The following is a 26,944-nucleotide window of genomic DNA, read 5'->3' on the forward strand; positions in this document are numbered from 1 at the left end:
TTCCCTCAGGACCTGTTGCTGTTCCCAGAGAGCAGAGCTCAGCAGCCCTTCTGCTTCCTGTGAGGAGCTGCAGCTGCCAGTGAGACCTCAGCTCCTCTGCTCTGAACAAACCCAGGGACCTCAGCCACTTGTTCCAGACTGTAGTCTTAAGGCTTAGCCATTCTGTAAATAATAAAATACAACCACCTCCAGTATTCGCTTCTCTCAGAGGCTCTTCCTTATGGCTTCAGTTCATAGCATATACGAGAGAAAAGAAACTCAACACAGGGTACTGATATCAACACAGGGTACTGACAGTCACCATTTCCTGCAGTAAAAGCTCCTTCTTCGAGGGGTTGTTGCATTGAACTTCCACAGCTGCACTGTCTGGAATACCACTTAAGTTACATGTGACTATTTCAGGTGTTACGTATGACTTTAAGAAAGGACAGTAGCTATTAAGACAAGCTGATAACCCATCAAGCCAGCACTAGAAAGTAGCAAGATGTAACTGATCATTAGTAAAGGCATCTCATGAAAGAAATGTTGGCTGGTAACGAGGATGGGGCCCAACAGCATATGGGGACTGAGCTCCCTCTTTCCAGATGAGCATTTCTGAATCTGTCCTTGAGACAGGAAGTCAACAGCCTCAAACAGGCACTGCAACTTGTAGGAGACAGATGAAGGAGCAAGGCTTTTTGGAAGCAATTTTAACAGCTGAGCCAGAGTGAATCACAACCAAAACTGTGACAAAGAAGAAAGCAAACATGGTAGTTCCCTGTGACCAAGCTCCAAGTCTGATTACACGTCATTTTCGCACAACACGTGTGGTGATCACATTAGTGTGTAAATTAAACAAATCCACAAAACATAATACGTGATATATTTATCTGATCATATATGGTATATAATATCTAAATACATTTACATTGCTGCGTGTATAACTGTGCTAAACAATACAAAAAAATCTATGCAATGCACAACTTCTGGAACACCGTAACGGTAAAATATCTTGTACAGGTAAAGAAGGGGTCGAGGGAAATACTGCGCTTATGATGATTAACATCAGAAGCAAGCTGAAATGCAAGCTCACTGAACAAGAAAAGACTAAATATTGCCTCCTTTTGGATGCACAGAAGTATTAAACTTACCATCTGAAATAACCTTGAAACACTTCTAACCACACTGTCAACAGATCCCTAAGACAAAGACACACAAAGATAAACAGAGACATCAGATCAAAGCTGAATTTGGAAGGAAGAGATAACCAACGGATAAAGAATCTCATTAGAGTATCGATGGTGATGACAACAAAAAGGAACAAAAGCAGGAACTATTTTGATGCATCCCTGCTAACATGTTTCTGTGTGATGGGAGTGGGTTTGTTTATCAAAAATTCAGGACGATTTTGTCTTTTTTTTCTTTCTTTCTTTCCATAAAATAGAATGAACAAGGAATATTACAACATCTCCCACCCTGTAAAGATAAAGATGGGATCATAACGCACACAACACCTCTATAGAATGCCCTCAGCTGGAAGGCATCATTCCCATGGCTTGAGGTAGGTACCTTTGGTAACTGCATAGGTTAAGAAAAGTCTTTTCTACAAGCTCTGTGTTAACCCCAGCATAGCACACAGACACAAGGCAAGAATGTCTTGAGTTGTTTCTGTTGCATTCAAAGTGAATGTGTACTTCTGTCTCAAATTAGGAAAAGCTGATGTTCGAGCAGCAGATTGGTAAAAAATTCATGTACCTGTGTCAGGGATGCCATGGCTCACCTGGCAAAACGTGCAGTTTTGCCATAGTCCATGTTTCTGTGTAAATGAAAAATATCACACTACTTTACATTGGGAGGGGCTTATGACTATACCTACTTTCAAGGTACCTCAGCCAGCACTGCATTTGGGAACTGTACCAAATAGACAAACAGAAATTGGACAACACCTGAGACAGACACTTTCACTTTTTCTTACACTCTTTCCCCAGTCAGTGGGCAGATTAACCTTAATAGCTGCTGCAGCCTAGTTAACAAAGGCAGGAATGTGGGGCACCAAGGGCAATTGATACTGCATTACATATTTTGCCAATTTAGCCTCACTGAAAAAATCTATATTCCCCATCTGCACAGTCTTTTGCTAACACAGCATAAGACAAATAGTAACTACCAGCTGTAATAAGTGAAGTGAGGGATGAAGGAATTCATGAAGTTCAGGATAGTTTCCAAAAGGTCAGAAGCTCACATCACCAAAACAACACTGGGGGAGAGCTGGGACTTCACTTTGAAAGCAACTACAAGCCCGAATGGAAAAACCCTGTGTAAGAGAGTGTATCATAATTGGTGTCTTAGAAAAAAACAAAACACACAAAAACAACAACCAACCAACAAAAAAACCCAACACTTCTTAAGGCAGAAGAAATAGACAGGATGATGGAGGTCATAAAAGGCATCTTGCTCTGTTACTGACCTTGAAACCCTACTGTTCTGTCAGCCTGATTAAAGAAAAAAATACTTAGATACTCTCTTTGTCTTCCACATGTATAAGCACAAGAAATTAAAAAAAAAGGAGGAGGAAAAAGGAACAAAAAAATCAATACAAGCTGTCTTCAGTTTAACCAGAATGTTACAGTGAATAGGTTTATGAAACCTCCGGTAAGGAAGAACACAATTGCTCCCACAACAACAGAAGTTGCTGAATTTTAGTGTAGCGTAACTTTCTCAAGTGTCATATAACACTGCAGAAGGTGTTCGTATTGTCAAGGGACAATACTTTTACTAGAGTATAAAAATTTCTAACCTGGAATTAACTCATCCGGTCCACTACAGTGGTTGTACAAGCGATCACTAACTGTATTCTATATAACAAAGAATAAAAACTGCCACACACACAATTTATGAGGATAATAGGAAGCATCTCCTTGATCACCCTTAGCAAAAAGCTTTATGCTCACAAAGATGAATTAACATCCCTTCAACCATGACTGGTAAAAGCGTGTGGATTTAAAGTTGAAGAATATCATGCATGTGTTGTTTATTTATTTATTTTTTTTCCACAAGTAGCTCACTAAGGTTAATGAGTAGTGTTCAATTCCCATCCTTGCTGCTATTTTGTAGAAGGAGAAGAAAATGCTGTGTTAGATGAAAACACAGTCCAGTCCTTGAGCTGGATGGTCTTATCCCTCTCTTCATTATATAGATACATACAATCTCATGCAAACTGCTGTATGAGCCTGTCTGACAGAGACAGATACCAAGATACAGAAATAAAGGGTAGCAAAAATAAGCAGATGGTGTTGCTTTACTATGCAGGGGCTGTTCAGCAATTTTTCCCACCAGTGAAGCTGCTGTATTTTGCACAATGTTTTCCCAATTCACTAGACAATCAGGAACAGAACAACATGAATGCTCTGTTCTGCTATGATGTGCTGAGACAGCAGGTTATCATTGGTGACTCTGAAGCTTGCTGACATCTGACATGAATTCCTGGCATGCTGACTTTTTAAAAATCGATAGGGACAGACCTCAGAGTAACAGAAATAGCTGTGAAGTTTAACACTGCTGAAACTGTTCAGGCTTGATTGGCTGGTGAACATGGAAGGTCAGAAAGAGGAGCACTAGATCCTCATCAGTAGGAACAGAAGCAGATTATTATAGCAAAAATTACTCTGAAGTTTCATAGCTTACTGTTCCTGTGAAACAGCCGAGATCAGGAGATGCATAATGTGCAGCAGACCTCTTCTTTATTAATACAACCTTAAGCTAAGGATGAAAAATGTATATTGGCACATAGAGGATTCAATGGAGTGTTATAAAGCCACTGCTTGACCTCCGTTTTTGATAATTTTAGAGCACTTCCTAAAAACTTTTTTTAAAGGAAACACTTTAGCATAGCCATATGGTTGGCGCTAATTAGACTTCGTTCTTTGAGTTGAAGTGGAGCTCCAGGATATAAGCACCTGAAGTTTTATTTCAAACATGAATGTAGCCTTATGACTAACATTCCTGTAAGTCCTTGTCACAAGGAAATTAATAATACAAATATTTCTTCAATCTAGACAAAATTACACAGTAAAAATCTGCAAAACACCTTAGAAGCAAAAATAATGAAGCAAAATTTATCATATGTGATAAAATATAGAGGCAAGTGGTGATAAGTCACTGTAAATTTAAAGAGAGATCAATAAACCTATCCAGAAATTTTTGAGAAAATACCAAAAAATGACATTGTAACTTTTCTTTCAGAATACAAATGGGAATAAATTATTACAATAAAAAGAAACATGAAACATTTGTGGAATTGTAAAAAGAAGCTAAAAGCATGCTTTTAAATAAACAAACAATTGTGACTGCAGAAAAAAGCACCTCCTCTGTACCTTTCATCCACATGGTCTGAAAGTGCTTTAAAAACTTTAACAAGATTCACTTGGCATTCAATTCAAATTACGTTGCCTAAAAGTAAATCAAAGTTGCTGAAAAATGGCATCTTAACTATGAGAATGATTAACATGATGAGGTCTTATCAGTAATGAGAGACAGAAGTATTCAGGAAAGGACTTAAGGACCTCTCTGTATGCTCAGGCATCTCACAGTGCATGGTCAAAGAGAGAAATGTGGTGTTCAAACTTGCCACGTGGCACTCTGCATAGAAACGTCAAACTACCTCTGTGATACAACATCTAAGTGCACCTGTAGTGGGCATTTGACTCACCTAGCAAATTCTCTTCAGTCATTCAATGTGTTTAAATAGCTTGTTACTGGAAGTGTGATGCGGTGAATATTCCTAAGAGGGACATATACAATTTATTTATTCCTAGAGAATGTACTTCATGAACATTATTTTCTTCAGTACTATTAAGCCATAGCATCTTAGATAAATAAAAAAAGGATACTAATGCAAAGAAATCTGGATGATTAATCACAGCAGTAATAATGACAGTAGTATACTGCATGATGATGAGCTAAAACATGATGTAGGCAGTAGCTTCCTATGTATTTTTAGCAAGAACTGACCAGTCTTCTCAAATTCAATATGTTCACTGCAACATTGGTAGAATATGAACGTGTCCTGCATCTCTAGAGTCCCTGCAAGACCTCCTGATTCCTCTTTAGCTTTTTTTGTTGACTCCCTAGTGCCAGGCTCTTCATGTAATCAGCACATTTCTTTCTAGCGTAGCCATTTATGGAAATCAGAACAATTCACTGTCTCTGGAAATATCAAGCTCCTCTCACAGATACATCTCCTACTAAAACGAAAAGGTACTTATGCAGATGTGCCACTGAAGTAAAGCATAAGAGAAAAAGAATGATCTAATGAGATTGAAAAATAAATGTTGGGAAGATAAAACCCTACAGAATAAGAGGTTGGTTCTCACTTCTGCTTTGGTAAGATGTCACATACAGTACAGGTTTACACAAAGCCTAGGACGCCAAGAACTTCTTAAAATTTGCAATTCTAAGGATTCTACCAGATGGACTGCCTTAGTGAGAGAGGGAGAATGAGACTGTAAACACAACAGTTTGAAGCTTTACTTCAAATTGGAAGTTCAGAAGCTGTCAAACTAATCTGTTCATTCACCTCTGTCAACCAGCTTCTAAGAAATAAATAAAAAGGATCCTATCAGTCCCCATTATTTCAATGGTAGAAGGTACTTTGAGTAGCGAATTTTGGATTCTTAGAGGCATAAATGCTACTATTGTTAAGTGATGTCTTATAACACATAGGCTATGAATAAACCTAATGAAGATCTGGATTCAACAAGAATAAATCAGCTTGTAAGATGAAGACCAGTGTTTATCCAATTCGATGAACCAGCCATGAGGTTTCTTATCTGGGGATAATGAATTTGAAAGTAGAAAACACACTTCAGTAGCAGTCACAAGTATAGATAGCTTTGTCCCTGTCTACCATAGTTTTCTCCCTGACTAGCCTCAGAACCCTTGGTTGTCATTCTGAAAGCACACCTTACAAAGTATGCAACATTCCTAGCTCTGCCAAAAATGCAAGTCTTGTAATCTTCAGATATACTTCTAGGTGATTCTCCAAAGGAGACAAAGTCAGAGCAACCAAAGCTCTGGTGTCAGGGTAAGTACTGTGACGAGCGCAGCATCACATGTACTACCTAATTTACCAGGGAAACTTCACATCCCTCAAACAGGACATCATGAACAGGCATGATGCTGCCTGCTTGAGGCCATCCCAGTCCCCAGAGCACTCTGCAGACAGAAGTGAGACTAGTGGCTTAAAGAAGCATCGTCTTCTCTTCCACTGGTTTCTAGGCTCCCACAGTACATTACAGACATGGTCCTTTTAATCTCATAATTCAGTGTTTGATTTGTATCTCCCTTCAGACCAGCAGCAACTTCAGCCAGTTCTCTGCACGTTTCTAAACAGACTGAGGTGAACCTAAACCAAAAGGCTTAAATTACTAGGTTGAGAGGCAGTAACTCTTCTAGTAATTAAACTTGAACAAGGAGATAAAATTGGATATCTATATCTGCATAACTAAATGTTATTCTAAACTTTATTGGCCTGATGCACTGAAATACGTTCTGTTTTCTTCATTTGGTGACTTAATAATCATCCCACTGTTACCTTACGGAAATAGGTGATGAGCTCATCTTTTTAACCTGCAGAAAGTATTCTGCAGAAAGAACTCAGACAGACAACATTTCATGGCACAATAAGACCCTTTATTATAGTTTCACAGAGTGAAACCTTTGGAGTTAATATAAATCCATACATTTGGATATAATAATTCTTTATTACTGCTGAAAGCACACTGAGAAATTGCAGATTTCTGAGAAGCCGTTCAACAACTATGAATGAGTTTAACATATGACAAAGTAAGATGTCCACAAAACTACCATTGAGGCAGCTGTTGCACACCTTTTCAACTCAGTATGCATCACGGAGCTGTTATAGCTCGTTCACCACCTCAGCCAACCAAGATCCCGCCCTGCAAGTGGGATCAGAGCCTGAGACTCAGCTCCTCTGCATTGTGTCTTAAAGGCTGCTGTAATGTCAGGCTCTCTGCCTGCCAGTTACCTGTCTTTCAAACACGGATAACACAGTGAAGAAATCTGCGGAGTTTAGTTACCACAGAAACATGAGAAGAGAAACATCTTTGACATGGAGGAGCACCTCTGACCTTGGAAGGCCAGGAACCCGCTGCCCACGAGCACTGAATCTCACCTTCAGAGAGGCCATTCTAAAAGACAGTGAGAAAGGATTGCCCTTTACCAGAGCCTTTGATTTTATCACCTGTCAGAGGATCAAGCGGTCCTTTCAAAATCTGCTAAAGGTAAATATTATGGCCCCACAAGAGACAAGACGACAAGAAAAAAATAAACTACTTTTTTTTTTTTTTTTGCAAGCTAAGCAGGAGACAAGTTAAAAAAAATACCACATTTGTAAAATGCTTCTTATCAAAATTAATTCGGGGAAAGAGCTGCTACAGGCAAAAAGTATTTGTCTCTGGTGATTTGTTAGGTTTGTGACATTGACTCATTCTCTTTGAAGCTGGCTTTAGGTATTAAAAACATCAAGTGTCAACCTGCTATCTTTCCAGGACTCTAATTCTGCTACTGACTCAGAAAAGAAAATATCCAGATTATGTAGTTACCGTTACTTTCTATTAAGAGTCCCTACTGGAAGGAACAAAGAATGAAAATTAAAGCAATGACAATATTAGGTTTTGCTTTGTGTTTTTTTCACTCATAAGCACCACGATTTTAATATGAAAGTTCAAGAGTACATAAGAGCAATTCTTAAAAATGATTATTTATTTATATGTCTGTCTAAAGCAGTATCTATCTACACCGAATTGTAATGCAAATTATGTAAAAATGTTAGTAAAGGTGATATTGTACAATTAGCCTTCAGGATCTGTGAAAAGCAGTGACATTCCTTTATAGAATGTTTTTAAAGACTGCTCATTTCAATTATTCTATTGCACAAAAAACATGCCTGGACTCCACAGTGTAAGGCTCAGATCAAAAGGAGTCACTATCCTGCTACCCAAAAGACAAGCTCTGTTTGTGCTGAATCATATATTTAAAACGCTTGGAGATGCATGAATGGATACCAGGAAACACAGATGACATGAGAAAAAACAAAGAAAAAGTCCAGACACAGGCGAAGACTTTGGTCTGAGAATACAGTAAGGTACGTGATAGTTTTTGGACAAATCACTGCTTGCAGTTGACATAACTAAGAAAGCTCCAGAACAGTTTTCATCCATAAACACAGGTTAGAGACATACTAGAGACTGTCTTTTTTCCAGTTTACATAATAAAAAGAATTCAAAAGACTCAAAATTTTTGTCTAAAACAAAAAAAAGTAAACAAAACACACATATTTCTTGACAGGAATAACATTTCTGGGAAGCCTCTCTCCCTTAATTTTTCCTTCTCTCCCCTAACTTTTCCTACCACATCCACAGTGAGCTCAGTTGATACTCGCCCTGCATCCCTTCCCCCATAAAAGAAAATAGTTTCTAAATAAAAAGCTCAAAATGTTTAATCTCCCCAAAATTAGGTGTTTTAGGATGAAGACATAACTGAACAAATCATGCCAGAACAAAACCACACTTCCCCAATCTCTAGAGCTGCCACAAAACTGCTTCTAAGAAGCTCTTCTTCTTTTCGTATAAATAGCAATATGCACAGTGGGAAAAGAAAGATTAAAATCCAAACAGGGCTACTGGCAGTCCAAAAGTTTATGATTTCAATTGTTGATTTTTTATTGCAGACGTTGTGGATAATTGTTGGGTTATTCTGGAAGATAAAAAAAAAAGTTAATAGAGTATGCCTCTTCCAAGGAGCTTCAGAAGTACAACGCAGAGTGGCCTTACATTGTTTGCACTTTGAAGATTAAAGGGATATCACAAGACTATCTACTCACATTGAAATATACTTCGATTTTTGACTTAAAATTGAATGGTTCACCTGATAAATCTCTAAGCCTTTTACAGCATTGAAATCTGGCTCTCTTAATGAGGACCAGTAATTGTAGATTCAAAGACTGCCCAAACCAGTCAGTGGGAGATAATATGTAATATGTAACCACAGGAAAAGCAAACTGGAAAAAGAAAGACCACTGGCTTTCATAAATCATTTTTTGACAGGAAGGTTATTTATCATGGGAAATAAGCTTAATCAATAATAGAGTGAAACAACCTTAATAAAAAAGGGAATCAAGCTCTGTTCTGCAAGAGCATTATAATTAATGTGGGTAGGGGGAGCGGGGAAAGACAGAAAGAATTGTTACAGAGAACTGTTATTATCCTGACAAATGGATTCTGTATTGTTTCTAAAAGTTCATTTACATTCAGCAACTTTGAATAAGAAAGTAACGAGAACTGCATTTTGTTTTCGAGAAGTAAGAAGAACTCTGGAGGGAGGTGAACAATTAAGGAAGAATTACTCACGTGATAAAAATATTTTCATTTGATTTTTAGTAAAAGACATAGCCAATCACCATTGTTGTTTAAAAAAAAAATCAGCTTCCTCAAAAGATAAAGACACCGAATTTTTTATTCACCACGTATAAATCAAGTGTTAGCTTTTCTGAAGTCATAATTTTCATCTTGGATTGATTAATCTTACTACGAGAGGAAAACAAAAGCATCACAAAGGTACACTGGAAGGTCAATGAGAAGAAACATTTTAATCTTTCCTTATGATAAGAGTAGTTGTATATTAATATTTATTCTTCAGCCAATTTTCATTTAACCTTCCGCTATTTTTAAAGGAAATTTTAGTAACAACACATTCTGAAAACATTAACCAAATTTTTTAAAAACTGCACAATTTCCTCTGCAGAAGCAAAAATGGGCATATTCCTACACTGGGCGCACGGATCCCATATGGATCCCGATCCCAAACGTTCTTCTCAACTCAATTTGCTACAATGTCAAAAACAATACAAAAGAATGCAGTTGTTGATGTTTATTAAAAATCCTAATTCAAAAATCCTAGGTCAAGCAGAACTGCAAAATGAAGAAACATCTTAACAAAGGGAGTTCACAAAGCTTTTCATTCTAATTTTATGTGGAGGACATGCGGTTACAGAAATTCTCAAATGTATTTATAGAAAGAAGAAAGAAAAAGTATCTAAGGAGAAGAATGATGAAGTCAGGGATAAAAAAAAAAAATTGTAAAAGAATTGCTGTGCAGGCTCTGATTCTGTATTTTATTTAAGAAAACAAAAACTTATGAAACTCAGAGTTTATTCCAACCATAAAGATAGTTCTCTGCAAGAAACACACCTTAGAGTGTTTGACTTCTCATGCAGTCAAAAGCATATGTAAATTTGTTTATATAAGTCAGAAGGTATTGCATTTATCCTTTTCTTTCCTAGATGTTGATCAATTCTTCTCAAAGAGTAATATTGCCAGATATGCCAAACAGAATGGGATTTTATGTATTTGTCTAAGTTCTATAGTCCTCCTAGAAGGTTGCTTTCTTCACATTTTCCCTGCAGCTGAGACTTCAGGATTTTTGCTAAGATGCTAAATGGCCTCAAAGCAAGAAATACCTGAACCAAGCAGGAATGGAAGAGAGAAGTCCCAACCCCATGCCAGGCTGTAGAAGGCAGCACTGCTCCTTGCTGGAAACTCATTCCTGCACTATCATTCTCATGCCACTGAGTTTCACTGTGTCCTGGCTGGGCAAAAGGTACATGCATCTGGATCTTCCTCCTGCCTAGTGCAAGCTGGCACCTGGGCATAGGAAGCATTCTGGAGATCACCTTAGAGTACTGCCTGGCTATGAATATGAGAAAATGGAAAACAAACAAACAAACAAACAAACACAACACAAAAAACAACAACAAACCAAACACACACAACCAATGAAAACCCCAAACCGCCAGCGAGAATTGGGAGATATCTGTTATATCTGTTTATGTGACATTTAGTTGCTTAAAACCCCAAATACAGCAACACTGTCAATGAATGCTGGGTCTTCCGCTTGCACAGGAAAAGACTCACTGAACTTTACACTTGACCAATCTCCCAGGGAAAAGCAAGTTTCATTCCCAAAGCATCGTGCAATCCCAAGAGCTCCAAGGGAAGCTGTGCAGCAGACACACCAGAATCCAGGTGTCACCACCCATTACTGTCATCAGTAAGAACAAGGGGACACATAGAAGCATCCCGTGTGCTGCTAAAATTCTGTATTATTAAATGAGAAATCAAACTATCACTGATAGTTCGCAAAGACTGCTGTTTTTGAAAACTACTATCAAAAACTTATGACATTTAGCCATATTAGAATTGGCCTCACTAGCTTAGAGTTCCAAATTGCAGAGGAGTACTTATTTCTCCAAGCCTCTCCTCTACAGAGGATACTTGCTTTGTTCCTGTTCCCAAATCCTCACTGATCTCCACTCAGTACTCACACACAAGGTCCAGGCAACCTGCAGGTAAGAAGTAGAGTGGCAAAGTAATTTCTATCTAGGGGATTCTTAAGAAAGCCTCCTAAAGTGCTGAAAAACAAATTATTGTCAGCCCCGTTACAAATTACTAATCAGCTTGAGATCTGGAAAAACAATCAGTTTTAGAGGACTGTTGTTGAAAAGAACATCTTTGTTACTTTAATTTGAAATTCTTAACATTTTATTTCAAGATAAAAAAATGCTTTCAGGTAATTATGTACAGTGGACCATACACAAATCTCAGCTTTTATTCTTTGGATCCTACAAGGATTAAAGTGGCAACATTCCTGTTGCCTTCAGAGAAGCAGGATCAGGACCCTTGGTCTCTGGGAACCAGTTATGTTTTTCCACTCCTAACTTACATCAAAAGAGTGTCTTGAAATTGGAGTAACACAAAGTGGCAAGACGGTAGTATAAATATTAGGTTTTCAATGTGTTGTACTTTTGGCCAATTTTTTCTTGAGGTTCTGCTGGGAATAGTTTCAATAACTTATGTATAAACAATCCCAGAATTCAGTCTGTTTTTATCCCTTCATCCAGCATTGTTATCTAGGTGTAGCCTCCTACTTAAACGCTCACATTCTGTTTTACTGCACAACATTTATGATGTAAAGGTGGGCTACTGTTAATTTAATTACGCGGTCGGATGGAGAGCAGAACACATTATTCCAGTGCTATTGATAGTTGGTAGCAGCACCTACTGGTACCCCCATATATTCCCTTAGGAGAGAATACCACTTTAATCAGGCACACTGCAGCAGTGCAGCCACGCTTTCCAATCTTTTACAGTACTTGTCTTTAGATGCTTTCTATTTCTCTCTTCTAGGAATGCATGGACTGCATTACCTATTTTAAACGTGTGAGACTCAGAGAAATGGAGCCCAGTTCTATATTAGTGTGTACTTTTCTGCGGAAGTCATTACAGCTGCAGGAGAAGAATCTTTAATCTGCTGAGAAAGATGGCAATAATGATTGACCGCTCCTGTTACTGGTTTGCTTGCAATAAAACATCTATTCATAATACATGTTTAGTGCTGCAGGTGGCATTGTTACTGTTCAAAGAACCCTACTCAGCATATAATGTGCTCGGCACTTCATCTTCCTGAAAACGAACTTGAAAACTTCTTGAATTATATATCTCCTCCTGCTTTTCAGTGGATCATAATTTTCTTCGGAAGATGAATTGCAGACAGCAGCACTGATGAGAATTAAACTAGCAAGGTTCATGTTAAGAACATAGTCAGTAAATCAAAAGCTGAAAGTAATGCCAGAGATTCAAAATCATAGACTGACAATATCAAGAGATGCTAGGTATGATGGAGACTGGTAATGAAGTTATAAGGTTAAACATCAGCCTATCACAGACACCCACATGCAGAAGTAGCATAAACCTGCACTCCTGCAAACAATGGATTCACCCTTATCTCTTTGGCAGAGAAGAGGAGAGGCTTCAAACTACTAATTCTAAAAGGCAGAGTCTGATTGTATGATAAACAGAGAGCTAAACTCTTCAAATGCTGATGCGCAATGCCAGTAACCACAAGGAGTTTTGTGAAGTTACCACTAGGGACATTCCTCAGCATGGCAACTGAATACTGTGTGCACAACAGCGACTAAAGAGCCACTGGAAGAAAACACCACAGCTTTAGAAAAGCACCTTTCTTAAAAAAAGGAATTATCCTAAAACACAATAAACTCTTACTCCAAAACCACCATACTCACCTTTTGGAGCAATCATTGAAACCATTCACTAGCAATACATGCTACATATAATCACATTACTGATGAATAACCCCGCCTAAATCGTGTCTGTACTGATCCCATCGGCTTTGTGAAGCAGATACTCTGCTGCAGTGGTTGTTTATCTTATCCGCAGGGCAACAACGACCTCCAAGAAAGGTAGAAGATTTACATTCTATATGTTATATTTCTGCCTCTAATGACATGCGCATTCCTCTCCTTGTTTCATACATACTTTTACTTCTATGTTTGGCAAATAATTTGTTGAGGAAAATGCATTTAGAAGCAGCTATTTAGCATGATGTGCAGGATTTAACTGTGTGACTGTGTTAAAGTTAATATGAGTCCTGCAGCCACATCTCTGTGTTTGTAGTAAAGTCCTCCCAGCTGTACAGTGCGTCAGGCTTTCAGACTCAAGGAAACTGATGTGCCATCACAGTACAACTCTGCATGGGATTTATATGCAGAAACCTATGAATAGCAACTCTTGTTTTACAGAAGTAACCATACGAAACCATGAACTGCTTAACATGAGAAAAATGACACCTATAACTTATTTTTAAATCATATCTGTGAATTTGTAAGTGAATTTGATATTTGTGGAAAGTAATTTGACTCCCTGGGCAGAGCCAGAACAGGACAAATGGGAGCACCACAAATGCCCTCCATACAGTTCACCAAAATAACTCAATTTTTGCCAGAATAATCAAACTTCACATCAACAATAACTCCTCTTCACTGAAATTTCCCAGTACAATAGTGAATTCTATGGCATGTCAAACTGGGGCTAAATCAGATCCAACAACATATAGATGCAGATACACACTTCCAGAAGAGGAAGAATTTAACAAGCCAGAGCTTCCGTTAATATAAATCATCGCAGTTCTACTGATGCTCATGTAGCTGCATTGATTCACAACCACTGAAGACTTGGACTCTGGTCTCACTAATAAGAAATTTCATTTGCTAATGTGAAGATACATTAATGGTTTATCACGAATTCATTCAGCAAAATACTTGAATACTGCTTTTTTTTTTTTAAGGACGGATGGCTTTAACAGGTAGAAGTAAGGGGTTTTTGTCCCTCCGCGCTTCCTTCCCCCCTCCCCCCCCCAAGGTCTTGTATTTAAAAATTTCCTTTCTGCAGTACCTCTAAGTATGCGTTCATCCAAGGACCGAACTTGTAAGAACCCAATAACATATACAGTCCTGTCACATAGCAGTCCTTCAAATGCACTGCTGCCTTTTAAAACACTCTTTTTCCTAGTGCCCTTCTCCTGATGCAAGACCAGAAATTGTACAACCACTCCTATGACTGTAGACGACAAATTTAAAATACCCTTAATTGGAAGCTGAAAAAACTAAGCATGCTGCACAATGGCTGTGGCACAAGACTTATGGTTGTTTACTGTAACACTAAGACAGTCCCATTAAGAAGAATGATGGGAAACTGCATCCTGGCATTATTCTTAGCAAAAGACTTGACAAATATGTTTTGTAAATGAAGGAACTGCAACAGAGAAAACATATAATACATTTTCCCCCTTTTTTCTTCCCAGTGAAATGGTTGCATGTTTAATGCTTTATACATTATTCAAGGCTCCATTTTCCAGGTTTCATCAATACCCTATCCACAGCAGCTAGAAGCTTGTAACAACTGACAAATGCAGACAAAACATGCTGCTTAACCCAAGAACAGTGGGTCAGAGAACAAACAGGAAAATTTATAGTCTTCACTGTATTACTGTTGGAATGGAGAAGTAAATGAATATCATACGTTACAGCTTATCACTTACAGTATGAGTGTATCATGAACAGCCCAGCATGTCCTACTTAAATAATACTGATGGATAACATGAAAGCAGTTTTGTAGACAAGACAAAACCTCAGCAACAAACATGTTGTTTATATTTACATAGGGCGAGAGCAAGAGACAAAAGAATAGCAACAGTCACATCAGGGGCTCACACAATCCTCTTCTGCATATCCATAATGAACCTAGATTGTGCCTACCGTGGAAGCTATTGCAAAGAAATAAAAAAGTCTTTCTTGGATAAACAGTGGATTCCACAATATATTCTTAAATCAGACATTATATTATTTCCCAGCTGTACTTGTAAGCAGCTCTGCAGAGGACAAAGGAGGGGAAAAAAAGGTGGGGGGAAGAGGGGGCAGTGAGGGAGGAATAGCAACCAGAGTTTTATTGCCTCTGCTTGCTTCAGAACTGCATGGAGATTAGCAATAATTTTTACATTCAGTAGAGTACCTCTGAAGGTGACTCAGGAACTTGTGTAAACTGGAGCTGTAGTAGAGTATAAGTCAAATCCAAACCTGTGGAGCTTTGCTCTGTTGCTTCGGCACATCGAACAGCCATACAATTACACCTATGCAAAGTATGCCAACACGCCACTCTCAATTGCAGCGGTGTGACATGAACATCTTCAGATCAGACTGCCTGAGGATCTCATCCCACGCTGTCATCACACTATTTCAGACTTGATGCCATTGTTCTGTGAATGGCACTTGGTAGGAAAAGACACTGAGTTCTTAAAAATGGAATTCGGAGCCATTTGACATTCCCACTGCCACTGCACCACAAAAAAACTGCTAAGCAGTGTGGAAGTCCCACATAATCCCACATAAAGAAAATGACTGAATGGTACGAGTTAAATTATTAAGCTCTTTTTTTACTACTAAAGGGGAAAACAGAAAACAATAAAAAAAAGCAACAACACAACCAGCTCTAACAGAACAAAGACCAACAGAAACAATGCTCCCCTAAATAATAAAACATAGTTAGGATAAAAGTTCATATTTATCATCTTTTGTTAATTTAATTAAGTCACTAATGCTAACTACAGGAATTAATTTGGTCTGGCATATTCAAGGATTTTTTTTTAATTTTTTTCCCCAAGGAGTAAGAAGATATTCCCATCCCAACACGAATTAAAGAACGTTTGTCTACTCACAAAGTGTATCATTTTAATTAAGATCTTACAATCATCACTTATTATTTAAATCTGACCTGTATCTCAGGAAGGGAATCTAAACTAAGACGAACCGAGTGCCTTAGACAAATCAACGTGATTTTAACGAAGCAGTTCAATATCCCATCTGTATTTTCTGTAGCACAATCTTGTGATGTACAGGAAGACTCTAAGGAAAGTTGTTTCAAAAAGAAATGCTCATACAGAACAGAACCGATAAATCTTGGTGATCCAAAACTCTTAGTGGTTGAGATGACCATACTCAACACAGGAGCTGCAAGACCCTCATGTATAAGCGTTAGGAATGGGTAAACTAAAAATAGTGTAATATATATGTAAGTCAGTTATCAAAAGCCACAGAAAACTATTATGGCAACGCTAATACAAAAGCAGAAAAAAAAAGGTCTTGAACATTATTTTACAAAATATCACATGGCAAAATTTCTATGCATAAAAATTATCAGTTAACACACACTGCTCCATACAGGTGGTAGATTTATTGTTGGTATAAATGAAGGAGGTGAATACTTATAGAAATACTGCGAATAACAACAAAAACAAACAAACCCTGACTCCAAAACAATTCTTGGACTTTCTTTACTTACTAAAGAGTTTTCATTTCCCACTGCTGTTTCTCAGCACTCATTGTCATCCAAACATTCCAGGGATCTGCAGTTCCTTAAGGTTACTGGTTACTTATACAGACCACACTAATACTCAGAAGCCCCTGTGGGATGCAGCCTATTTGGCATAACAGCAGCAATGGCACACACCCATTTTCCTCTCAACACATGAAATGAATTAGCAAGGTTGGCCAGTGTAGCTCTAACTGATTACATGATGAAACTAAGGCTGTTAAATGACTAACATGGAGAGCTACTATCAGCGCTATTTAAAAACATTCTTCTGCCTCCTAGGTTCTCCACGTAAGCATGCTTACAAGACAAGCTATAGGTCACCAGCAGATATTTATAACTTCTGGTTGTAAATAACTTCAAAATAGATGACTATGAAAAAGGCAATGTATGCCCACACACACACAGCATATTCCTTTCTTCTAGAACTTCACCAGGAGGGACTGTAGAGGGTGTGCTCGTAGGTTGTAAGGTAACCTTGAACAAGAACAGCAGATTACACAATCCTGTACCCCTGGCAGGACTGTGCTATGCACTGGGTTGGAGAAGGCTCCAATGTTAGGGCTGAATCTACAAAACATGGTGCTGGGAAGACGTATACTATAATATGAAACATCTGCTGCCTCAGATAGGGGAGGCTGTAATAAAGCTACCACTAAAAACCAACATTTCCAGCCCAAACAGCCAGCTACTGATGTCAAAGAAGATTTAGAAAAATAAACATGAGAGAGAATATCTGTCTGTGCGGGACTTTGATATGATCTAGAAAATCGTATTTCTATTACAATGTACTTTTTGTTTAAAGCTTCAAAATCTCTGGGTTTTGTTGTCTACACACAGCTGAGAATTACTAAACAAAGCTCTCTAAAATATACTTGATAGGAAGAAGTCGTCTTATTGATGGCAGACAAGGAGCAAAAATTGCCAAGCAAATTCACATTCCAGAAGATGATCAGATGAAAACACTGGGAAATGACTGCTAAAGAAGAGATTGGTAACACCTGCAGCAGGGCAGCTGGTGACACCACACAAGTCCTGCTGCAAGGAACATCAGCAGTTAAGACTCCTTTTTGAGCTATAATCTTTGTCACCCTTCAGCACATCACACAGAACACCAAGTACAGATACAGATCTCCAGGAACAAAGGGCCTGAATTACCCCTAGCAAACAATCAAATGCTAAACCCTGCCATCCAGTCTGGACTTGCCCTGCCATAGTTCATGGTCATTTCCTCTGTCTGTCTGCTGGCAGCATCACTGTAAGAGTTTATCTCTCTAGTGTTTGTATCCACCTTCAGTCAGAGGCAGCCATCAGATTTCTTTCAGCTTCTCTGTAGGAATAAGCGTGCTCCAGTCCCTCAACTTTCCTACGCCCATCATGCGCTGTGGGCTCCCAGCCATCCCAAAAACCCTGCCCAGCAGGTCAGCTTCTCAGTATCTCTCCAGATCCCTGGGGCTCAAAACCAGAGCCATCCTGTTGGTAACCGGATCAGCACTGCACAGAGGACTGCAACAACGATCCTTGCACCCATTAGCTACACTCCAGACACAGCAGATATCTTTGGTTTGTGGGATTTGTGCTGTCTGCCCTCCTTTAAGCCTTTGCAGAACTGTTTTCATCCAGCCAGCTCCCAGCTTGCACCTGAGTTTATTTTGCCCAAAAGGTGCAGAGAAGAAGCATAATGTCAACCTCTTCATGGCACTATTTTGACCTTACAGCTCTGCACACATATATTCTCATCAGTTATTAGATACTAGTAATTGTCTTTCCCATGATCTGCAGACATTTCTCAGTGCATCTCATTTACTAGCATGTTCCATGTAACTCTAGAACTGGCAAGCTTTACAGTGACTCAAGTCCATTCCCTTCTGTTCTTCACAATGCACAGATAATCCCCTCTAGCTTCTGCAATTTAATTCACCTCTTGCTCTGAAGCATTTACTGAGAAACAACCTTGAACTTGACTTGTCACTGAAAAATTATGTCATCTTTAGATTCCTTCACCCTACAGTTTTAGCAGTTCTGGTTTATCATCTCCATTCACTCTGAACTTCAAAGTGCAAAACAAAACCCAAATGAAATATGAAGTATTTCAATATTTTTAAATACACATGCATTCTTTGTGGAATGTAATAGGGTAGAGGAGAGAAAATTGCTAATGACAAAGATGACAATGCTAAATGTAAAATAATATTAAAGGGTATCACTTTGATTTATACACTTCTTTCTGGCAATTAACAGCATCACCCACTGGAAAACATAATTAGTATACAGGTTTAATGCATATGTAGTAACTAGAGAAATTCTGACTATCTGAAATAGCAGAAACACACCTAACTTAACACAATGAAAGCACCAGGAGGCCGGAGGCAGTGCAGTTCAGATTCCTTACTGAAACTTCTTTCTGAAAGGAAGTTACCTGATAAGGAATGAAAGTTTGTTCTATGTGGTATCTCTGTTAGGTAAAAGACATTTCTTTGTCCACAGGATATTCAAACCAGAGACAGCAAAATCTTTTCACAGTATCACACCTAACTGAATAGAAGAAAATCTCAATTTATTTCAAGTATCACTATCTGAATAGTAGGAAAAAAAAGCCCTACAAAGCCCCACTCAGTAGATACTTAGCAGCCAAGGACAAAGATGTAGCCAGGCTCCTGCGGAACTATAACCTTTCATTTACTACCATTTAGGAAGGGCTAATGTCAGACAGTGGATGTAGATGAAAAAATAGTCCTTAAAAAGAAACTGCTTGGTGGCTGAAAAAAAATTGCCAGGCTCAGGAAGTCAGAGATATAGAGATATTTAAGAAAACACTTATTTTGCCTTATTTGCTATATTGCCCTGATGTTTTAAAGTAACAATATTCCGCTTCTTTTTTTCCTCACTGATATATTTCCTATGATGTAAATTTGAGCAGGTTCAGAAATAAAAAGTTAAACCAGAAAAATAACCTGGAAGTTATGAGACAATATTTTTTGCTTCACTTCTTTACTGCACATAAGTGTGGCTTTATGGTTGTTTATACACGGATGTGAATCTGTCCCTATCATCACACTTCACTCTGGAAAGGAAAATAACAGAACCCTTGTAACAAGACCTGCAGTGACAATGTTTTCTTAGTCTACTTTTTCCAAACTGAGTAAGTTAAAGGCACGCTGTGCATAAAACTAAAAACATTCACTTTTGCTTCACAGAGTACTCTAGTATATTAACAGCTGGGATCTCTCTTCATTTTTGTCCATATATAATTATATTTTAACAAAGGCACAGGCACTGTTTTAAAAACTGACAAGAATGTTCTTTCCCAATTGTGATACAACATGAAAGCCCATCAGAATGCAAGTTTTGCCTCTGTTTTTTCTAACTCTCAAATGCAAAAAATTTGTCACAATCCTTAGAGTGCTTTCACAGTCCATAAAAAAATGCTCCCATTGACCTTCAGCTTGTTTCCTCATTTACCTGCTTTTTATTTCTAAACCTTTAGTCTCCATGTACCTGTAACTATCTTGCAATGGGACAGCATACATCCTTAAGTTAAACCATTTACCTGAAGCATAGCTGTACAGCTTTTCCTGAATGGCAGATACTCCCACAAATGATGACCAAAACCAAGCATTTTGAGCAGCATTTTGTTAATCTTCAGGTTAAAGAACTAAAAAACATACAAAATGACTTGTTTTTTCAAAAAGAGACATTCTTATGTATCTTCAAATCAGATGAAATTGATAGAAACGTAAAACTACAGCTTAAATTTAGTGAGTTGTACTGTGTGTACGTCTTTGAAGAGCGCTGTTTGGATGGGTGCAATATTAACATATTGCAGTTGTGAGTCTTTGTTTTCTTGTTTTCTCCATTACAAACTTTGGGCTGGACGCTGTTTTTAGTCCTTGTACAGACCTTCAATGAAAGTCAATAGCAGATCTATCTGGGATCAATAGCATTATATGGCCATCTATAAACAAAAGGTTGAAAAATAGACATTATCTTATTGCTCATGAAACTGGTAGTTTGATATCTGAAACCAATTTTTCTGGAACCTAATTATACCTTTCACAGAGCTCCAGATGACATGCTTTCAGCAGTTAAATTTACCATACCTTGTTCTGGGCACATTACAGACAACACTGTTTCATACAGATTGTTTGGCAAGCAGACAGTAAACAGGTGAGGTAATTTAACAGCTCGACCCTGCCTCACTTTCCTGGTCCTTAAAGAAGCATCCTTCAATTCTGAATACTCTGTTACATGTGCGCATATCAACAGGAATGGTTTACCAAATACTAAGAGACTCCATTAAAAACAAAGTTAAGTTTATGTGAGATAATTTTATTTAGGAAAGAGCAACATATTCCACATGCAAACATGTGGAATATGTAAGTTGTTTACCTTATTTAAAAATAATGCTATCCCTACCTCTGGTTAGTTTCCCTATTCCCTAAGTGAAATATTCATTTTTTGAATTAATCTCTTTGGAAGAGAAGGGGCAGAACAGAAGGACTATTGGTCTGAGAGCTCCACTGAAGGGTATATGAAGGAACAAGCTGATTAATATTTTACTAGAAAAATAGTAAATGAAAATTGAATTTGAGAAAAAAGTAATCACAAGATAAACTCCTTATATCAAAAGTTAAAATTCTCCACTTGCTTTTGACAGCTGCTGTTTTTATTATTAAAGGTTTTGCTGAGAGTCTGCATTTTGATGTTAACATATGAAAATACATTGACTGGCACAGAAAAACAAACTCATAAATTTCAACTTTAAGTATCTGCTTTAATATATTATTGTACTTTATTGGCAATATTCCACAAGCAAATGTCTTTTTATTATTGTATCCCCTCTTTGCAATAAAGAGGAATGCTGTTGACTGGCTTCCACTTTGGGAAATATGAAATCATTGTTTCTTGCTAGCTGTGGGCAAGAAATAGTTTTCAAGCCACACTGAAGTTACAAAACAATGCGTAGAAAAAAAAATACCTAGCAAGAAATATGCTAGCACTTTTCATAAATTTTCAATACATGGATACAGCAACATAATTTCCAAGCATAAACAGACCCAGCAGAGGAAATATATTATCTTAAATTCCACTCTGTGACAAAAGATGGGATGTTTAATAGTGTAAAACAAGCAGACTTCAGTCTAGTATGGTATGAAATTTGCAAGAGAAACTTTACTGTTTTACATAAGTAGTCCAACATCTTTGGCTAAATTCTGTACCCCTAACTGAGGCAAATCTGCCATCAGCTTCAGAGAACTCTTTGCCTGACTACAGATGTACCGCTGAATTCATTCAAAACTTTAAAATGTTTGAATAGATGGAAAACAAGCAAAAAGGAGACTTCAGGCATTTATCCTAGACTCCACTAATAAGGTAAAAAAAAGGAAAACTGCTGAAAACTTTATGAGAAAAAAGACAACAAACCACAGATACTGCACCAAATGCTTGTATGAGTAATGAAGACAGCTGCTAAACCATATTGCATCCAAGGATCCCCAACAAAACTCAATGACTCGCTGACATATAGAAAGTTGGTTGCAGGACGCACTGTCCTACTGTAAAGAGCAATTGATGGTTTCAGTCGAGTTCCCAGTGGATACAGGTCAATTGCAGTAAGTGCAATGAAATGTGATGGTAAGAGCTGTCTTAGGACAGTGATCATGAAATGCTAGCTTTGGTAAATTAAAAATGGCAGGTAGCAGAACCGCTACCTTGGATTTCCACAGGGCAGCCTTTGACCTATTTAGAGGCCTGGCAGATAGGGCACCCTGGAATGTGGTTCAGAAAGGCAGTGCACTCCAGGAAGGCTGGGCCTTCTTCAGGAACAAGAGCCTAAAGGCCCGATGTGCAGCAAGTCAAGTTGTCCAGAGAGAAGGTCAGCCTCCTGACCAAAGAGCACCTTCAGGAACTTGCAAAGAGAAAGAGAGTTTATGATCTCTGGTTGGTCAGCTCAGGAAGACTGTAACAATATTATCAAACTGCATAGCAAGAAAGTTTTAAGGAACAAAGGCCAACTTGGCCAGTACAGTAAAAGACAACATATTTATAAAAGCATTTATTATTAACAAGCAAAGGAAGGATTAAAGAGAATCTCAATTCTGTACTGGATGTGAAGGGAAATGCAGTGAAGATGAAGATAAGGCTGAGGTACGAAATTTTTTTTTGCCTTAGGCTTTATTAGTAAGGTCAATATTCTCCAGGTACCCATCCTCCTGGGATGGAAAATTGGGACTGGGAGTGCAATGAAGCCCCTAAAAATCCAATTGAAAATTTTAATTGACCTATTCCACTATCTGAATGTTTGCAAATCTATGGTGCTGGATGGGATACACCCAAGGAAAGAGTTGGTGGAGGGGCTTGCCAAGCCACTTTTCAGCAAGGCTAAGTGCTGGATGCTACACTTGGGTCACAACACCCTGCAGTGGTTGGGCTTGGGGGATAATGGCTGAAAATTTGCCTGTCGGAAAAGAACCAGGGAGTGCTGGTTGACAGCTGGCTGAATAGTCAGCAGCCTGCCCATGTGGCCAAGGAAGCCAATGGCATCCTGGCACCAGGGAAGTGACTGTCCATCTGTACTCAGCTCCTCCTGTTAGTGACTGAATTTTCTTACTAACTTATTAAGGAGTATAACTTTGGCCCATGTTAACAATAGACTTTATTCCTTATCAAGAAATAAAAAGGCATTTGTTATTTGCCTGGAAAAATGTGATTCTTCCATTTGCATTCAGCATGAACGTGAGCATTATTGCTCACAACCATCAAAAATGCCATCAGCTTAGCCTCAAATAAAATACTAATTATAGTACTACTACTACCATGCAAATAGGAAAAAAACTTTGTGTAGTTTGGCTCCCTAAAACCATAAGCAGTCAACTATTGACCAAAATCAATTCTGAACTATTGCTTCAGTGGGAACATACTCTAATGAACCATGACAAAATTTACATCTCCATGAAATACTACCATAAAAATCTGAATCCACTTAGAAATGCACCACTGTTTCTGTTTCCATCTTCAGTATATAATTTTAGCCTTTTAGTTGAAGGACTGGGTCTACAGTCCTAGAGATCTAAAGATAAAAGATGGATAATACGAGGTCAATTTGAAAGAGATCTGCATTGAGGCCCAGACCAAATGACATGACTAAACTCAAAACAAGTTTTTGTATTTGCTTTCTGTGGAAGAGGTTTGTTATTTGTAAATCTCAAATTTTATTTTATTTTTTAAATCAGGCTTGCCCTGACTTTTGAATTATTCTTCCTTCCTCAGTGAAAGATCACATCGGCTAATCACATATCTCAAAGATATACATTCCTACTTTCCAGTCTTTTCCAGTTACTTCCATTATTTTCACCAATTTTTCAAAGTCATCCTATTTACTTACCCGACTTTAAATCTCGCTATGGCTATCATGCAGGCCCTTCCCTTTCCTGTGCTCGCACCACAATTTTTCTACCATTGTCAATGTTATTGCAAAATAACATGCTATGATTTTTTCACAGCTGCAAACCCAATACTTTGAATAGCAATTAAGAGCAAAAGTAGAAATCCAACATGAGAAGCCAGAGTTCCATTCACAGATGTAATGACAATATGTTTAATATCAACCTCTCAGCCTTAAGTCTAAGCAATTTTGCAAATGAAATTCATAAGAAAACAGTGCAGTTGTGCAAAGAAACACAGATTCTCTAGACTAAGTCCTGATTCTACGAATCTTTTCTCAGAAAAGTTGAAAGCAGAAGAAAAGAGATGTCAATTTAAGAAATTAATTAGAGCTTAAATAGTTTCTTTATAAACCACTTGAACCACAAGCATTTTAAGTTTATCACACAGTGCTTTTCAAAATTCTGTTTTCCCAGATTCAGCCCTGATGACTTCAGGTCAATTATGTTTGCTGCTAGTTATTCTTTTTCACAATATTTCCAACACTTACCAAACAGTCTCTATAATATATTTGAGAACCACAAACTTGTCTGTTTTACTTCCTTTGCTGAAGAGACGCCTGGAAGGCCTTCTTAGCACACACAGTCACAACTTTAAAACCGCCAGCCAAGCTCAATACATCAAATAATCCAATACAGATATGCACAGACAGAACACTTCAACCCCAAGATTCTTAAGATGCAGTTTGTAGGGAGCTGACAGCAGTCTTCCTACCAGTTACTGATGAAGGTGGTGAAAGATAACGCTAGCCAACAGAAAGGACCCTTGAAATTCACTAACAAGGTAAGCTTTGTGTTCTTTACAAATGGACATTCTATATCCACTTTTCTAATAAAAGATGATCATTAAATAGATAAGCTCCAGACTTTTTTTTCTTTTAGGAAAAAAAGAAGCTACTTACCAAATCACAAACAGACTTCTTCCAAACGGGTTTATACAGAGATGCACATCACCAGCACACACAGGTTGTTTTCTTCTGAGCTCAGACCTTGTCCAGTAGTGCCTGTAGTGGTTCATGCTGCAGCTGTCCATGCTTTGCACTGAGGCAAGAGTTTTATTCTTTCCACATCCTCTTAGTTGTGAAGTGTGAGATGCGCCAGATATAAAAAACAGGGGATGCATGGTCATGCAATACATCTTTTAACTCCTTTACTTAATTTTCTTCCCCTCAGTTTACAGATATTTCATATCCACATTTCAGCATGTGCATCTCAAAAGCAGGGTTTGGTTCAATGTGAAGGTAGATACAAGAATCCTGAGCAAATTGCACTTGAAGCATAAATTTGATGAGTGCAGAATCTGCTTAGGGGCTCCGAGAGGCCTTGAGAACATATGAATAGTCTGAAAACAGTACCCAGAATCCATGTCTTGAATGGACATTTCAGGAAGCCACTCATCCTCTGTAGAACATGGTCTAGTAATTGCAGGGAATCCATGCTGGCTACTCCATCACGCCCTTCAGAGATGCATTTGGAAACGTGGTTCTGTTTAACAGTCAGATGTTATCCACTCATTCATTACAGCTGGGCAGTGTGGTCAGGCAAGCTTCTCCGGCTTCTGCTTTTTCTGGCATTGAAAAGAGAATCCTCCAGGCAGTGCTCTTCTCTTCACACATGAAGCAAAATACCCTGTCTATCCTGGCAGAGTTTGGTATTTTCTGTACATGAGGGCTGAATGCACAAGGGCCAGTCTACCTGGGGAAAAAAAAAATAAAAATCATAAAAGTTTGCTTAAGTCTGTCAGTCAAACACAAAGAGCTTCACCTTGAATTTATAAGGTTCACAGGAATTAAGATCAGATAAACCCACTTTCCTTTTATGCCCCTGTTACAAAGGTGGACAACAGCCACAGTGCAACAAGGTCATATAAATAAGGCAAACAAAAACAAACTTTCAATTGATTAACAAAGAGCCACATCTGCAGGTGGACAGCTGTTCAAAATGCAAACTCAGCTAGTCAACTTTTACTATCATTATTTTAAAAAGAAGACTTGAAACGAAGAAGTAAAAAACTAAAGCCCGAACAAAATCTAAACTGCTTACTTCCTGACCTATCCCATTCCACTGACTAGAAGATAAACAGCATTTTTAACGCAACTTTGGGTATGGTTGGATTCTGTATTTGTCTTTATTCTCTTTCGTATTTTTTATTTTTTTTTTTAACAGACAGATGAATGGGATGACTTTACGTGATTCATTGGCACTGTTAGAGCACTGACTTCTTTAACTGCAATCATAAATGGTTTCAAGATATGAAACAAGTGTTCCAGCATGGACCATTGAGCAGAATGGGGAACAATGCCTTTCCACTGTCACCACACAAGATATATTTAATGATTGCTACCGTACATTCTGATCAAAAGCGGTTTTAGTCATTTACTACATGGAATTCCATCTTGTTGATATACTCTGAAAAGACTGCACGGACAATAGCAGCTGCTTGTCGGGATTCAGAACTTTGAAATGATCAGAGAAGCATCTTTTATAGACCAAATCCTCCTATCTCCTTTTATTTTCATTTGTTGTTATCATATACTTATATAAATATCTTGAAATACAATACTTCAGCACTAGAAAATGCTAATTACTGGCTAGAAAAAAAGCATTCAATCCGTAACAATTTAAGTTTACTGCAGCTATAAAAATATTACACCACCACTCCACTTGCAGCTGTTCATGAAAACCACAACACAGCACCTACTGTCATCTTCCACACCTCGAAAC

Source organism: Meleagris gallopavo, chromosome 16, assembly GCF_000146605.3.
Source record: "Meleagris gallopavo isolate NT-WF06-2002-E0010 breed Aviagen turkey brand Nicholas breeding stock chromosome 16, Turkey_5.1, whole genome shotgun sequence".
Lineage (NCBI taxonomy): Eukaryota > Metazoa > Chordata > Aves > Galliformes > Phasianidae > Meleagris > Meleagris gallopavo.